The following is a 15,694-nucleotide window of genomic DNA, read 5'->3' on the forward strand; positions in this document are numbered from 1 at the left end:
GAAGCTGGGCAGAACTTTACCCGGTAATCCACAGTCACATGGCGATACACAGATTAATATAAATGGGTTAACCAAATATATAAGAGCTAGCTAGCAACAGGTTTAAGTGATTGGCCAAGCAGTTATTTAAATAATATAATTTCTGAGTGGTTATTTCGAGTCTGGGCAGCTGGGAATGAAAAAGTGGGTTCCCATAACAACTCAGACCATAACACAGTCTGAAAAAAATTATTATTTTATCCACTATGCAGTAAATTTGGGCAGGACAAAGTCTTAACTCAATAGTTGTTCTTACTCTTTCTGATCCTGAATTCTTTTACATTGTGCCAATACTAGTATACAGAAAGCCAATGCAATTCTTTTAATTAAAATTTTTGATTTAACAAAGAAAAGGTTTTTTTTTTAAGGGAGAAAAGAAACATATTTTGAGTAAATGCCATAATCGTAGGTAACAAAAGCTGAGCATTCTTAGTGTTTTAGGTTACATATTTATACTGTCTAATTTTTTTTTCAAGACAAGTTTTCTCTGTGTAGCTTTGGTGCCTGTCCTGGAACTAAAGGCTGGCCTTGAACTCACAGAGATCCACCTGCTCTGCCTCCCAAATGCTGGGATTAAAGGCATGTACAACAATTACTTAGATATGTCTAATATTTTTAAAAAGAGAAATAATGATTTTTATATAACCATACTTATTGATATTCACTTTCTGGTGAGGACATTTCTCTTATAAGATGGCCGTCCAAATGAAGTTCAACTGTTCTTAGTTTTTTCTGTTTTCCTTTGCTTCAGGAGGGGTCCCCAGATATCATTTATCCATTCTAGTTAAAAATGAAATCCCTCCTTTTTCAAGATAAATGAATTTGAGTGGTTATATAATTTTTGTTTTGGTATATGTACATGCGTATGTGTATGCATGTGTGTATTGCTTCTAATGAGAACAGACCTCATAAGTTCATATATTTGAATTCTTGATCCCCAATTTGTGGAACTGTTTGGGAAAGATTAGGCAGTTTGGTTTTGGGAGGAGGTGTGCCACTGGAAGTTGGCTTTGAGGTCTTAAAAGTCCATTCCATTTCCACTTAGCTCTCTCTCTGTCTCATGCTTATGGATCAAATGTAAGCATTCACATATGGCTCTACTGCGATGTCTGCTTGTCTACGACCATGATCCCTGTCATGGTAGTCATATATTCATTTTCTCAAACTATAAACAAGTCTTTGATAAGATATTTTCTTTCTTAAGTTTCCTTGGTAATATGGGGTTGTTTTGTTGTTGTTTTGTTTCTGGTCGCAGCAGCAGAAAAGTTATCCTGTTTCTGCCATCTTCAAAGGTTCCTTAATTTTATTTAGACAAAAATCACAGCATTATTATTTGTTCTAAGGAGGCTTCCCAATCCTGGTATGAAGCCTATAGAATACATGACATCATGCTGTATGACAACAGGAAATTCTGTCTTCTGTCTTTTGGTCTTAAGAATCACTGAAAATGATGGAAAGCTTTTCTTTTTCTTTAACTCTAGCAGTAGTCATTATTACCTCATGGAAGTAAGGCAAACTAATGCATTAATTCTGGTGTTTGTCACAACTTCTGATTCAAAATACGTAGAAAAATTTGAACTAGAACCCAAACATTTACAGCTCCTGTGAATTTCAGTGCTGATTTGATGATATCTGGTTCTTCCAACAATAGAAATATATCCTAAAAACAAAACAAATCTTCAAGTTCCCTTTGTTTACCTTGCTTGTCTCTGGTGTCGCTTTTTTTTAAACCACGCTCTGTGCTCAGGTAAGTCCCAGAAGCAAAGCTTTGCATGATAAAAACTAAGGATACATTTGCTTCACATAAAATCAGTATGATCATTGAACATGTTATGTCAAATTTATAATAAGCTGCAATCGTAATATTCTCAGCCCTTTCAGAAGGTACTAAAATTTTCAATCTCTGTATTGAGTTTAATCTTCTTAGATACAGTTCTGTGCTGGGTAAAGATTTGTCTGACAGGGTTTACAAAAATTTGGTTTATTTCTTTTTTTTTTTTTTAAATAGAGGCTTAAAATTTTCTATTTACAATTTTATTGCACTTTAAAAATGATAGCTAAACTTGTGGGGGAAATGTCACACTGGATAAAAAGAGAATAAATAAAGACGAAAACATCCCCAGGCTAGGAAGATTACAATCATTATGAATCCAATATTTCTTTTCTAATTGGCAGAGGAGGAGAACAGAGCAATACAAACAATCAGTACATCAATGACAATAAAACAACACCAAATTATCACATGGAGATTGCAGACTCATATCAGGAAGCTACATGCCATTTTCTCTGGGGTTTTCATCATATATCAATGCTGTAGATCAAGGAAAAATATCCTACTTGTTCTAACAAAATGGTAATGTTTTCTAAATAGATGAAAGAAACAGCAAGCTTTACCTTAAAAAAAAAGCGATAGTGTTTAACTAGAAATAGCAATAAAATAAAAAGATTGGAAGAAGAAAACAAGCATGCTTTTTTTTCAAATTTTAAAGTGATTTTTGTTACATGGTACACCTTTAATTCACCTGTGCTTCATTTGACACAGTCATCCATCAAAGCACAAATTGCTGCCTAGTTTGTCCTTTCAGTATAGGGGTGGAAGCACAGTCCTTCAGAGAACAATGGAGCCTTTCTTACCTCAGGGGGGCAGGAGTTCAAGGAGTTTGGCTCTAGAAATATCAGTGGCTATCAAGGCCACTCCGGTCCTGGAGCTTCTGGGGTTTTTGTCTCATAGACTCAAAGAAGGAGTTATCCAGACAACAAGGACAGTGACTTTTGGAATGGAGTTCATTATAGGATTTGTGAGAACTTGTGAAACAAGAAAAAAACAGAGTTGCTGGGCAGTAAGAGCCATTCCAAAGAAATTGGTTCCATCAAGATGTCAGTTCAGGGATTTTTATTTTTATAGGACATCTAGGCTGAGGCAAGGGTGATGAATTGGTCAGGGTCAGTTTATCCCTGACCATCAGGACCATCCATACAGTGCCTATATCATCAGAACTGTGGCAGAGCTCCTGGGAAGCTATGAAAGAACAAATTGTATGTATGTATGTATGTATGTATGTATGTATGTATGTATGTATGTAAACACACAAAACAAAAACAGACAAACAAACTAATCCTGACCAGAAACTAGAACCCACAAATATTTCTGCTATTTCTGTCCTCCATACAAAACAATACCAAACACACTTCTGGATTCTGGAAAAGGGTAAAGATTTAGGTTTTTCCCCCTAAGACTTCTTGGCCAGTTTCCATACCATGATGTCATCACTTTGACTTTTCTAATCTTGGTTATCTGCTTGACACACCTGGGAAGAAAGAACCTAAGTTGAGGAATTGCCTCCTATCATACGGGCTTGTGGGCATGTGTGGGGCATTTCACCATTACTCGTTGGTGTAGAAGGCGGAGCCCACAGTGGACAGTGGCATCTCTAGGCAGGTGCTATAGGGCTGTATGAGAAATATAACTGAGTAAGACAGACACAAGCCAGTGAAAACAGTGTTCCTCCATGTTTTCTGCTTGAGTTCCTGCCCTGCTTCTCTCAAAAGTAAACTGTATTATATCTCCTAATGAGTAGACTGTAAACTGAAATAAATCATTTGCTTCCCAAGTTGCATTTAGTCAGAAAAATTTATTGTAACAGAAAAACAAGCAATAACATGCCATTTTTGTTTCATTGTAAAATATATATATATTTATATATATATATATAAGTTTAATATTAAGATTCACAGTTTTCATTTCAAATGCCAATTGTAATTGTATATATATTTATTAAGTTGTATATACTTTAGGTCTATTTTATTTACTTTCAAGTATCTTTGTATAATAAAGTCTAATAAAATTAAAATATAATACAATATATAATACATGGCTTGATACCATCCATTAAACAGTTCCTGAATAGTCTCTGTTTGATGGATGGGGGTAGTTTGGACAGATATTGTAATATAACTTATTTCCTGAAGGATAAAAAGAACATTCACTGATCATATATATATATGTATATATATATAATTATTTTATAATATATATTATTTTATATTAGTGACTACGGCAACTAATGAATGAAGAGTATAGAGACAGCTGCCTAGATAAATGGAAGTGATGATAAAGCTAGTGCCTCGTCCCAGTAGATGGGAAGAGAAGTGTGTCCAAAGGCTCTCTCTGGGTGTCTCAACCACTGTTACCTTCTGCACTTCCCCAGTTGCGAGTACTCTTGTAAGATTCTAGACTGTAAGTAGCAAAAGATTCCCTGAGAGTGATACTCTGTGAGACAGCCTATCTGAGGTCATCATCCATGATGAAGTATTGTGTTCCAGTGGTGTGGCTGTTTTTGGGTCACCCTTTCTGTTCTAAATATCCCTTCACATATAGTCTGTAAGTTAGTTCAATAAACTTATTGATTCTTCAAGATGGAAATCTGTAAAATTCTTGCTTTTTTTGCTTTTTGTTTGTCATCAGTGCTCTATCTGGGGTGGATAAACATTTGTTTAATCCCCCTATGCACACATTAACACACCAGATATGTATATAATACAGTATAAATAAGGAACAAATTAATAATTCTTTGTTAATCAGTATCCATTTTATATATGAATAAAGAAAAATGAAAAACAAAACAAACTAAAGTCAATGTCTTCAAAGAGTTATAACAAATGTATACAAATACATTTTTAAGATAAATAGATAAATTTTATTTTATTAATATTATTATGTATACAGTGTTGTGACTTTATTTCAGAAGATGGCATCAGATCTCATTACAGATGGTTGTGAACCACCAAGTGGGTGCTGGGAATTGAACTCAGTTAAGACCTCTGGAATAGCAGTCAGTGCTCTTAACCTCTGAACCATCTCTCTAGTCCCAATATATTTTCAATTAATGGTCATATATCATTTTCAAGTTTAATAATATTTTTTCTGTAAGATAATACATTTAAAATGAGAATTGTCTGGTGATATTGCTTTAATTGTCTGCTTGCAATTGCTTCATTTCATGGCTAGTTTTATTATTTTGCCTTTTTTATGTAATCATGTCACAACTCAGATAAAAATAAATAAAAATAAAAAATAATGTTTATTCACACAGAGCAAATTGCTTTTTGTGGGTTGCTATTTGGGAAATGAGATTAAAAAACATACAAGACGAAACATCAGAAAACAATTTAAAGGAAACTTTGGCTACTCTTTTCAATTTTCAGCTGCAATTCTAGTATGCATACTTGATATAGCTCCTTATCAGAAAAGAAAATGCATTGACTATGTTATAGTATTTCTTATATTCACAGTACTTATGTAAAACTTATAACAGAAGGGTTTACTCATGATAGAAAACCTTAAAGTTGGCATAACTTCATGGGAAATTTGCTTATTATATCAAAACTTAAAATGCCTGGAGATTTAAAGAGACAAAATAGGAGAGACTTTTTAACATCAACTTTTAATAAATATTAGCATATGTTTATACTGATGATACTCATCAGTAACCTTTCTACTTTTCTGTCAGTCCAAAGGAACTAACAGACATCACACAAACTAGAACTCACCCCTATGTGGGAACCTTTGTGAAATTTTATACTTTTGGGTTGCCAACTAAATCAGCTTTGATATTTGCCCTCCAGAGCAAGGAGACCTACTTCAAAGTTTGCTTCCAGGCTTATGTTTCACAGTGTTCATTCTTGCCAGTGAGTTGAACTAAAAAGCCAGCTGGCAGTGCAGTGGAAACCCTGGAATATACGGCCTTCATCCTCAAAGGATAGAAAAACTGGAAAGAGTACATTGGGCTGTGGAAGCCAGCTCCTAAGTAGAAGTAGATTTGCTCTGATCTGGAAGATTAATATAGAAGAAAAGAAAACCCAACACCTTCTCATCCAGTTACCAAGAGCAACCAGTCTTTTTGTATATTCTGAGATTTTATTTACAAAGCAACGTTTTGAAATACTACCAGATACTTACTCATTAGTCTTCCTATCCCATGACTTAAATGATATTTGATGACTCAAAAAACTAACATGAAAATGAGCCAGTATCAAAAGCTACCATGCAAAGAGTAGATCAGTTTTTATTGACTTATTCAAGAGAAAAATGAAAACATTTAACAATAAGGCTCTAGGTAGTAAAACTACAAAAAAAAAAGGAAAAACTTACTATAGTACTAATACAGCTGCTGCAGAAGGAACTGTCAGTAACACTTCTGGTGATGGATCTATAAGCTGAAATAACTAAGCCGACTTACACTGAAACACACAGTCTAGATATATTGTAGTACTTTAGTAGAGTTAGTCTGTTTTGTTCAACTCCTGGCCTAGGGTAGCAAAGGTGCACATATGTATGTAATGTGTGATTAAGATGGATAGCTGCTGGAAAGAGACAGTTGATCTTGATCCGTGGAAAGTCCATGAGAAACTAGAGTTTAATTGATTTTCAATATGAAAATCTGGATTCACGCATATTAATTTTAGATATGCACAGTTTATAGTCACTTGTTCATTGGTAAGAGTTTTACAGCTCACGAATGATGCCTTGTGTGTGTATTCCAAAAGCATAACTGCTACTATTCACTGGTAGCTGAATAATGTGAGTCAAATCCAAGGAGTGATGTATCCCTGAAGGCAAGTTTAGGTCTCACACCAAAAAAGATTGGAAACGAAAGAGAGCTGACCTATCAGAGCTTTTGTCTCTCTGCTCGACCACTGTTAGATTACATCCACAAGCTACTCTGATAGTCACAGTTGTTTACAATTTTCTTATCTTCTCAACAATGCACCTAAAAACTCACTATTTTATATTTTAAACTTTGTATGCTGTTATCTGTTTGGAAAAAACATCATTTTATGTGGGTGATAACTTTTATATTGTATCTGTTTTTCCATCTTTAATTCTTACTGTTGTACCTATTATCTACCCTACATAAGAAAAGCTCACTTCTGCTATATACCATACAAATCTAGACAAGAGAAAAGCAGACAAATCTGGACAAGAGGAAAAAATTATTAATTGTGTTGTTATAATGTGCACCACATAATGTGGTAGGTAGAAATTCTTAGGTTCTGTAGAAAATCATTTTTCTTTAGTATGTTTGCAGTTATTATACAAAATGAAGATGTGCACAAATTGGTTACCTACACAGTAAGATATGATAATTTATCAGAAATATCTATAATCACTATTAAGAATATCATAGTTTACAGTGGTGTAGTTTGAAAGACTCTGAAAACTGGAGTTCCTTCTTTGTCAGGATGGTGGTTATGCTTTTTGATCCCTGGTTATTGAGTACACATAGGTGGTATAATCTCTTCTCGCTATGCTCTTGCTGTAGGGATTTAAGGCTGCCTCTGAACTAGAAGGTGGGTTCAAGGTTATAGTCAAATAGATTCTCAGCTCATCCAAATCTACGTAATCATATCTAAAATAAGCCTATATATAAAATAGAACCATTGGTTTCCTTTAAAAATTTGTTATCTAGTTTATAGAGATTTATTGTATGGATTCTTAGGTCAAAACTTCTTTTGAAAATTGACTAGAAATGTTATACAGAGGTAAATGGGGAAAATGTGGGGAATTTAACTGGGAAGAGGTAATGGAGGGTGATACAGAAGAAGGGGGCAGAGGAGAGATAAATAACTCTAAAGGTATTTAAAAACACAGTAAAATATTGCCGGGCAAAAACTGGGAACTTGCGTGTGAGGTGGCATGGGACTAAGGGGAAATGGGGTGAGAAACGTGAGAAGGGCAGGATGGGGGGAGCTTGGGGGAATGAGATGGTTGGGATAAAGGAAGTGAGGATATGGGAGCAGAGAAATATATATCCTAATTAAGGGAGCCATCTTAGGGTTGGCAAGAGACTTGACTCTAGAGGGGCTCGCAGGTGTCCAGGGAGATGTCCCCAGCTGGTACCTTGGGCAACTGAGGAGAGGGAACCTGAAATGACCCTATCCTATAGCCATACTGATGAATATCTTGCATATCACCTTAGAACCTTCATCTGGCAGTGGATCGAGATAGAGACGGAGACCCAAATTGGAGCAATGGACTGAGCTCTAAAGGTCCAAATGAGGAACAGAAGGAGGGAGAACAAGGAAGTTAGGACCACAAGGGGTGCATCCACCCACTGTGACAGTGGAACTGATCTATTGCGAGCTCACCAAGGCCAGCTGGACTGGGACTAAATAAGCATGGGATGAAACCGGACTCTCTGAACATGGTAGACAATGAAGGCTGATGAGAAGCCAAGGACAATGGCACTAGGTTTCGATCCTAATACATGAACTGGCTTTGTGGGAGCTTAGCCTGTTTGGATGCTCACCTTTCTGGACCTAGATAGAAGTGGGAGGACCTTGGACTTCCCGCAGGGCAGGGAATTAGGACTGCTCTTCAGTCTCGAGAGGGAGGGGGAATGGAGTGAGGGGAGGGGGAGAGGAGTGGGGATAGAGGGAGGGGAGTGGGGGAAGGGGGCAATGTGTGGGAGGAGGGGAATGGTAATGGGAAACGGGGAAGAAGCAGAATCTTAATTAAAAAAGAATAAAACAAAGAGAGAAAAAAAATTCTCTCTCTGTGTGTGTGTGTGTGTGTGTGTGTGTGTGTGTATAGTTTAAATAGAGTTATTCAATGTGGGGCGATAATTTTTCCCCAATGAGCAGTAGACCATCTAACAAAAATTCCAAAGGCAGGTATTAGAAACATCCTTTCAAGTTGTTGCTCAGGGAAGTTCAAGTGACTCCTCAAACAATTTAGGGCTATTTTTGTCCTTGATTGTCTCCAAGAACTTGAAGGTAAGTACCTAATGCTGAAGATGCTATACCTCTCAGAAACCGAATTTTGAGAAATAGAGTGGGAACTGCCCTGGAAATTTCCTTTCAGAGGATTTGTTCTCATAATACCAGGAGGAAATTTACCGAGGTAGGAAAACTATCAGTAGTAAATCCAGATGTAAAGCCTAGCAACTTCAATAATGACCAGGTTGGCAAAATATTGCCAGTAGTACAGTAATGGCATCTTCATTTTGGTGGTTACCACAGCTTGGCATTGGACTTAAGAGTCTGAGGATTTCATGCCTGGTAAGATAAACATATACAACTAACCATGGTTGGTGAGATCATGAACCCTAAAGCATAACCTACTACTGCTATTTTCCTAAGCCAATACAATTTTTTTACCTGTATTTTAAAAGTTATCCTTGCACCCACAGATAAGACTAAACCTTTCATATTACCCTTCATCAAAGAAGTTTCTCTTTGCAACAGATGAAGATTTTTAATAGAGATACACACATATTCAAATGCAAAATACTAAGTGACCACAGTGGCCATCTGTAGTTGGTAGATTTCAAGCACAATGCATGCACTGAGGCTCATGGAATGGAAGAAGAGACAGAAAGATTATTCCTGAGGACCAGAATGTCAACTGTCATTGAACCTGAAAGTTCCCTCTCTGAGAACTAGACTTCATGGTACCAGAAGCTACCAGATAAGCTTACAAAGGAGGAAAACAACCAACATTCTTTCTTAGCTATGATGCCTATGAGCCACAATAATGTCGAAGTGGCACAGTAACACTAAAGGTAAGATAGTGGTCATGTATCTGGGAACTTGACAGCAGTTCTGTAGTTAAGGCTCAGTCAACAAGCACTGGAAACATAGCCAATTCCTAAGCCTAGTGAAGTCACAAATTTTGAAGACTTTACAACTGTCCCTTTATTAAACCACAATAATCCCCAACTACATTCTAAGTGTTTAGCATTATATCCACATATAAACATAATTCTTAGCCTCACCAAGGAAATTTTTCTTTACAATAGACAAAGACCGCTATTGGAAGTCATGATTGATCAAGGCATTGTAGATCTCTCCAACAGAGAGATCTGCAGTCCAACTCCTATAACTAAGGCTCAGAGATGCAAAAATCATAAAAGCCAGAGAAACATGAATTGTGTTGTGAGTTTATATCTCTAAGAAATGTCACGGATCTACACCCATGCAATCGAATCTACATGAGTGCCAAAGCATGACGTTAACAAAGGTGACACCAGTAAACGTGGTAACATGGAAGGGAAAAAGCTCACGAGGTTTCAACCCTAGACAAGTTTTAGGGGTAACTAAGGTATCTGAGAGCAGGAGAAATAGTCTTCCCCATGAGAAGAACACAGTGATTATTTATCTAATATTAAATGGTTAGCACTAAAAACATATACATGTAACTAACACTGCATGTACTGAGTGGGTTGTATTTATATATTTAGAAATGCCCACACACAAACATATATGCAACCTACATAAAGTAAAACATAAAAGTGAGAATGATCTAATTGTTACAATGTAATAAATAAATAAATAAATAAATTTCTTAAAGTCAGATTTTGGGGTGTTTATTTTTAGTCCTAGCACTCGTGAATCTTTCTGTGAGTTGAGGACAGCCTGATCTACATAGTGAGACTTGAAAAAGAACTAGGTAGTATCTGAACTCTTGTGTTACTTTGAAGGTTCATAACCTACTTGTGTTAGCGCCTTGGCTGCTTGTCTTAGTTGAAAATCTACTGCTAGATAATTGGCCTCTACCTTGGTGAGGTGTATAAATTTAACCTCCTCTAACCAGGACAGGCTTTCACAGAAGGCTGTAAGAAATTTCCTCTGGAGACTATGAAATCACTAAAAGGTCAAGCAATCTTTCCTCCTTGTTAGAGCTTTCACAACTTTGGGCCAAAACTCGTGTCTAGAAAGTTCCCTTGAAGAGGAAATAATGGAAAATGAACAAAGCGTTAAAGTTTTGTTGCCTGCAACACTTAATATTAGAGAGTATTATTCCCCTGCACAGTGTTTTAATATTTACACTACTACTAGTAGTAGTAGAGTCTTTGTTTTATAGACGAGAAATCTGAGACAAAAGCATTAAGTAGGTCAATTAAAACAGCTCATGTTCCTATGAAGATATTAAAACCACTATCCCAAAACAAACCTTGAATTTTGACACAAATGTGGTGGTTTGAATGAGAATGACATCCATATGTTTGAATGTTTATTTTTGAAGATGATGAAACTGTTTGGGAAGAGTTACAAGGTATAGCCTTTTTTTGAGAAGGTGTGTCAAGGGGTCAAGATGATGATGGGGAAACCCACAAAAACAGCAGTCCCGAGCTAGTGGGAGCACTGACTCTAGACTGACAGCTGGGAATAGGTCTGATAAAGGCCATCTGAATGTGGATGACAGTTCTGTGACTTGGGTAGTCTGTGGAGCCACTGGCAATGGTGCCAGAATTTATCCATAGTGCATGCACTGACTTTTTGGAGCTCATTTCCTATGTAGAGATGCCTTGCTCAGACTTGATACAGGGATAGGGATTTTTAACCCTGTCTCAACTTGATATGCCAGAGTTTGTTGACTCCTCATGGGAAGCTGGCTGGGGGTGAGTTAGGGAAAAGTGGAGGGGGAAGCAGGAGGAGGGGAGGTAGGGAGAACTGTGTTGGTATATAAAATGACAAAGTAAATTTTAAAATAAAGAATAATAATAATAAAAGGCTAGTCATTCTTAATATAGTTCCTATTGCATATGTGGCTTATCTCCTTAAAATTGGTGACCATTATTCCTCCTTATATAGTAATATAAGTTTTTCAGTACAAGAATACACAATGTATAGTTGGAAATATAGCATGGAACAGCATAGAAAGCACTTGTTCTTTTGGTTTCTGTGGTTGAGATACCTTTCTGCATGTTAATACTCTCTTTGATTGAAACAGCCAATAAACTTTTCCCTTACTCTTATTCTTGTTTCTTTGTGCTTGTTTGTTTTAGATACAGGATCAGACTATGTTGCTTCTGTTGTTCTATAATTCACTATGTAGACAAAGCTTGCCTTGAACTCACAGACTTCAGACTGTCTTTGCCTCCCAAATTCTGGGATTAAAGGCATGAGCCATGATGCTGAGCTAAATTTTCTCTTACTGAGATGACTTTCTGTCTTTATTAATAAAAAAATTAGGATAATACATATAGTTGGGCTGGAAAATGTGAGGATTGTGCTATTGTTCTTTTTGTTGTAATATAAAAATAAGCTGCTCTTTTTGTTTTTTCTCTCTCTCATTTGCATTTGTGTTTGATTTATTCCTTTATTTTCCTTTTCATGAATATGTGGTAAGCATTGTGCACACATGTGTGTATGTCTGTGGAGGTCAGAGGTTCATACCTGGGAACCTTCTTTGTTGGTTTCTTCTCTACCTTTTTCTTTGAGTCTGGGTTTCCCACTCAAACACAGAACTCACTGAAAGGGCTAGTCAGACAAACGCACTTGCTTTAGGAATCACATTTCCATCTTCAGAAGCTGAAAATTCAAGTTGGCCACCATACCTACTGGACATTTATATGGGTTATAAGGGCTCCAAACTCTGGTCCTTTTGTTTGTACATCAAGTGATTCAACCAATGAGTCATTTCCCTAGCTCTTGATATCTTACATGACTGTTAAAGTTCAGGCAATTTTCAAAGGTTGAATTTTACACTATTTGTAACAAGTTTCATTTATTGACACCATTCTTTATGGAATCATTTGAATATTCAGTTTTTAAGTTTGATACTATATGATGCTCCCACCAAAGAAAAGACATTTTACAAAATTGGTCTATGAATTAAGAGTAGAATTTTACCCATTCAGTAATATTTTATGTAAGTCTCACAACTAGAGAATAAGTTTATTGTGGGGGCTCTTGAAATTGGAAAGAGATTGTAAAGGATGGAGAACGCATCTCTTTTATTGTGCTGATTATGAGATATTTGTCCAGGAATAGGCATCACCACTTTGCTCCCAAGGGTCCTAGAAACATGCGTTAATAGAAAAGCTTTTAAGACTGTGATTCAACTGGTCTGACATTTAATTTATCCCAGAAATTGAAAGAGCCAATATGGAAAGGGGTCATTGGCTGTGATAGAAAGCATGGTCCTTAGAGATTATTACAACATTGTTCAGTGTCTATTTCATAGAGCATGTGTCTATGTCCTCTGTCTAAAGAGGCTTTGGCTTTATCCTATCTGTACTTTTGATAACTAAATTTATAAATTCTACTAGATTACTATAATTTGTTCAAATTGCCTTTATCCTATCTGTACATTTTTAAAATAATATATAACTTCAGAACTTTAGGTTACTAAAATTGGTTCAGAAAATAACATGAATCGGTGCCTGTGCCTCCATCTGGACTGAGTTTGGTGCTTCGCCAGTGCCAGCCTAAATCTAAGATAACCCATCCCCATGGCACTTACTTCCCCTGGGTGTTTTTGTATGATATAGGGGCTGTATAGTGACATGTTTTGAATTTAATTTCTGTGTTTTCAGCTCCTAGCATATCAGTGTCGAATAGGTTCTTGCAACTTAGAGTATGAAAGATGTCAAAGTTTTAAGAATTTATAGTGCACAAGTATCTCTCTAATCTCTTGTTCATACTCTTTAAGAAATGTTTTTTCTTCTTGGGTATGTCTAGTTTTACTAGAAAAGATAGAAATAGACACCTAGTTAATCCATCAACTTTTAAATTTCTAAAATCATTTCCAAATTTATATTTTGCCAGGTTTCCATGCTAACTGGAAATTATTTCATTCTTAATAGATACTTGCTTTTTAAACTATCATTAAGATTTAACCATTGTTAGCATTACTGATTTGTCTTTTTAAATTTACATTGTTCTCAGTACATAGGTGTGTGTGTATTTAAATTAATTTATGTATATAGTATATAGTGACTTTTCACAGGAAGTACATATTACAGATACTACATGTTTGTGCTGTGGCAGTGCATTTATGAAATCTTTATATACCTTTGTCATTTTAGTCTACATGTCATCAAATATTACTGCAATAGAAAAAAAGGAAAATAAAATTTCCTTAACTTCCCACAGGATGGCATTAGAGTGCTCTTCATAAATCTAAGGGTTAGTGCTTTTCTCTGACATTTATGTGCTACACTCTTAAAGTGAAAAGTTTCAGATCTGAAGATTTGAGTATTCATAACATCTTTACTATGGTCTGCCCTCATATTTTCGTTTTGATGCTAATTCTCAGTGTAGTTACATGGATGAATAATCAGTGCAGCAATAAGAAGAGATATAAAACTTGGCCTGAGTAAGCTTGAATAAATGTGAGTTGTAAAGCACATTCTAAATGTGAGGAGAGGGAAATACAATTTTCTGATGACAGGGGTAGCAGGAACTGTCCTGATGATTGGATGCTTAACAGAGCATATAAATTCAGCTGCATATAGTTGCCAAGAGCAATTGCATAATTCACGTGAAGTAAGTCTGTATCAAAGCAAGTCAGAAACATCTACTGCCTCATTCAAACTATACTTATTTTCAAAAAGACAGGGTCTAACTTCTACAGCACACAACTGGTATATAAACATAAGTAAAATGGACATTTGTTTTTTCAGAACAATCAAAATTTCAACTGAAAGGTGCACTGAAGACTTAAAAAATAGTGTTCAAGGAGACATTTTCCAGATGCCAAGTGAAAATTAAAATGTTTTCTAATTATTTAGAACATAAGTTTCCTTCACTAAAATGCAGATCAAATTCCTCATTAAGCTTCCTCATTTTATTTTTCAGGAAGACTGTATGATGGAAAATGATATTCTTGGGGAATTGATATTCTTTCTAGATTTCTGTAACTATATATGTGCTTATGGCAGCAATTTTAAGCTCTCTATAATCATCTTTTGACTGTTCTGTTTTTAATCTTAGTAGTTTAAAATAAATGACATATAATACATCTTCAATCACCTCTTGTTTAATGACTATCTATCTATCTATCTATCTATCTATCTATCTATCTACCTACCTATCTATCTATCTATCTATCTATCTATCTATCTATCTATCTATCTATCTATCTATAATGTTTACTTTGGACAATTATACTAAAATTAATATTTAAATAAAAATTCATTTAACATCTATATGTAAACCATTTGTTTGAAACTTCAAGTTATCTGATTAATCCAAACATTAATAGTTACAAGTTTTTTTTCAAGGTAAGTAACAAGCAATTGAAAAGTTATTAATTAGAAGACGTGTAATTTAGCAGATTCCATCATCTAATATTATCTATTTGGTATTAGAAACAAATTGCATAATTTAACAAAGTACTCATTTATTTAAATGATAGTATGGTATTAGTTTGCACGTATAATGGAAAACTAAGTGAAAAACATGATTTTTATGTTAAGAAATTGGAAAGGATGTTTTACAAAGTTTCATCTAGGGAGGAAGTACAGAGAAAAGGTTCAGGTGTGGAGAATAAAAATGGAAAAACGCATTGCTGAGTATCCCATAGCATACACAGCATTTTCTATAATGGAACAGTTTCCGGGTTCTGCATTTTTTAAGGAGGAAGATAATTTACATAAATTGTATCATAATTTGCATACATAGGAAATGTATAGAAGTTGCATTCCATGAAGATGTATTGCCATACTGTACCATTATTTCACAAGTACATTGTATTCATAAAACAAATTTTTAACATAAAATAGGAAAATAATAGGAAGTGTCTAAACCATATTGATTTCATTTTAGTTTCATTGAATATATGTTAATTACTGGAGGTTTTGTAGTATTTCAAAATCACCACTGTTTAAACCATCTATATTCTCAAGAAACTTATTAAAACTACATT

The sequence above is a fragment of the Chionomys nivalis genome, chromosome 11 (assembly GCF_950005125.1).
Source record: "Chionomys nivalis chromosome 11, mChiNiv1.1, whole genome shotgun sequence".
NCBI classification, from domain to species: Eukaryota; Metazoa; Chordata; class Mammalia; order Rodentia; family Cricetidae; genus Chionomys; species Chionomys nivalis.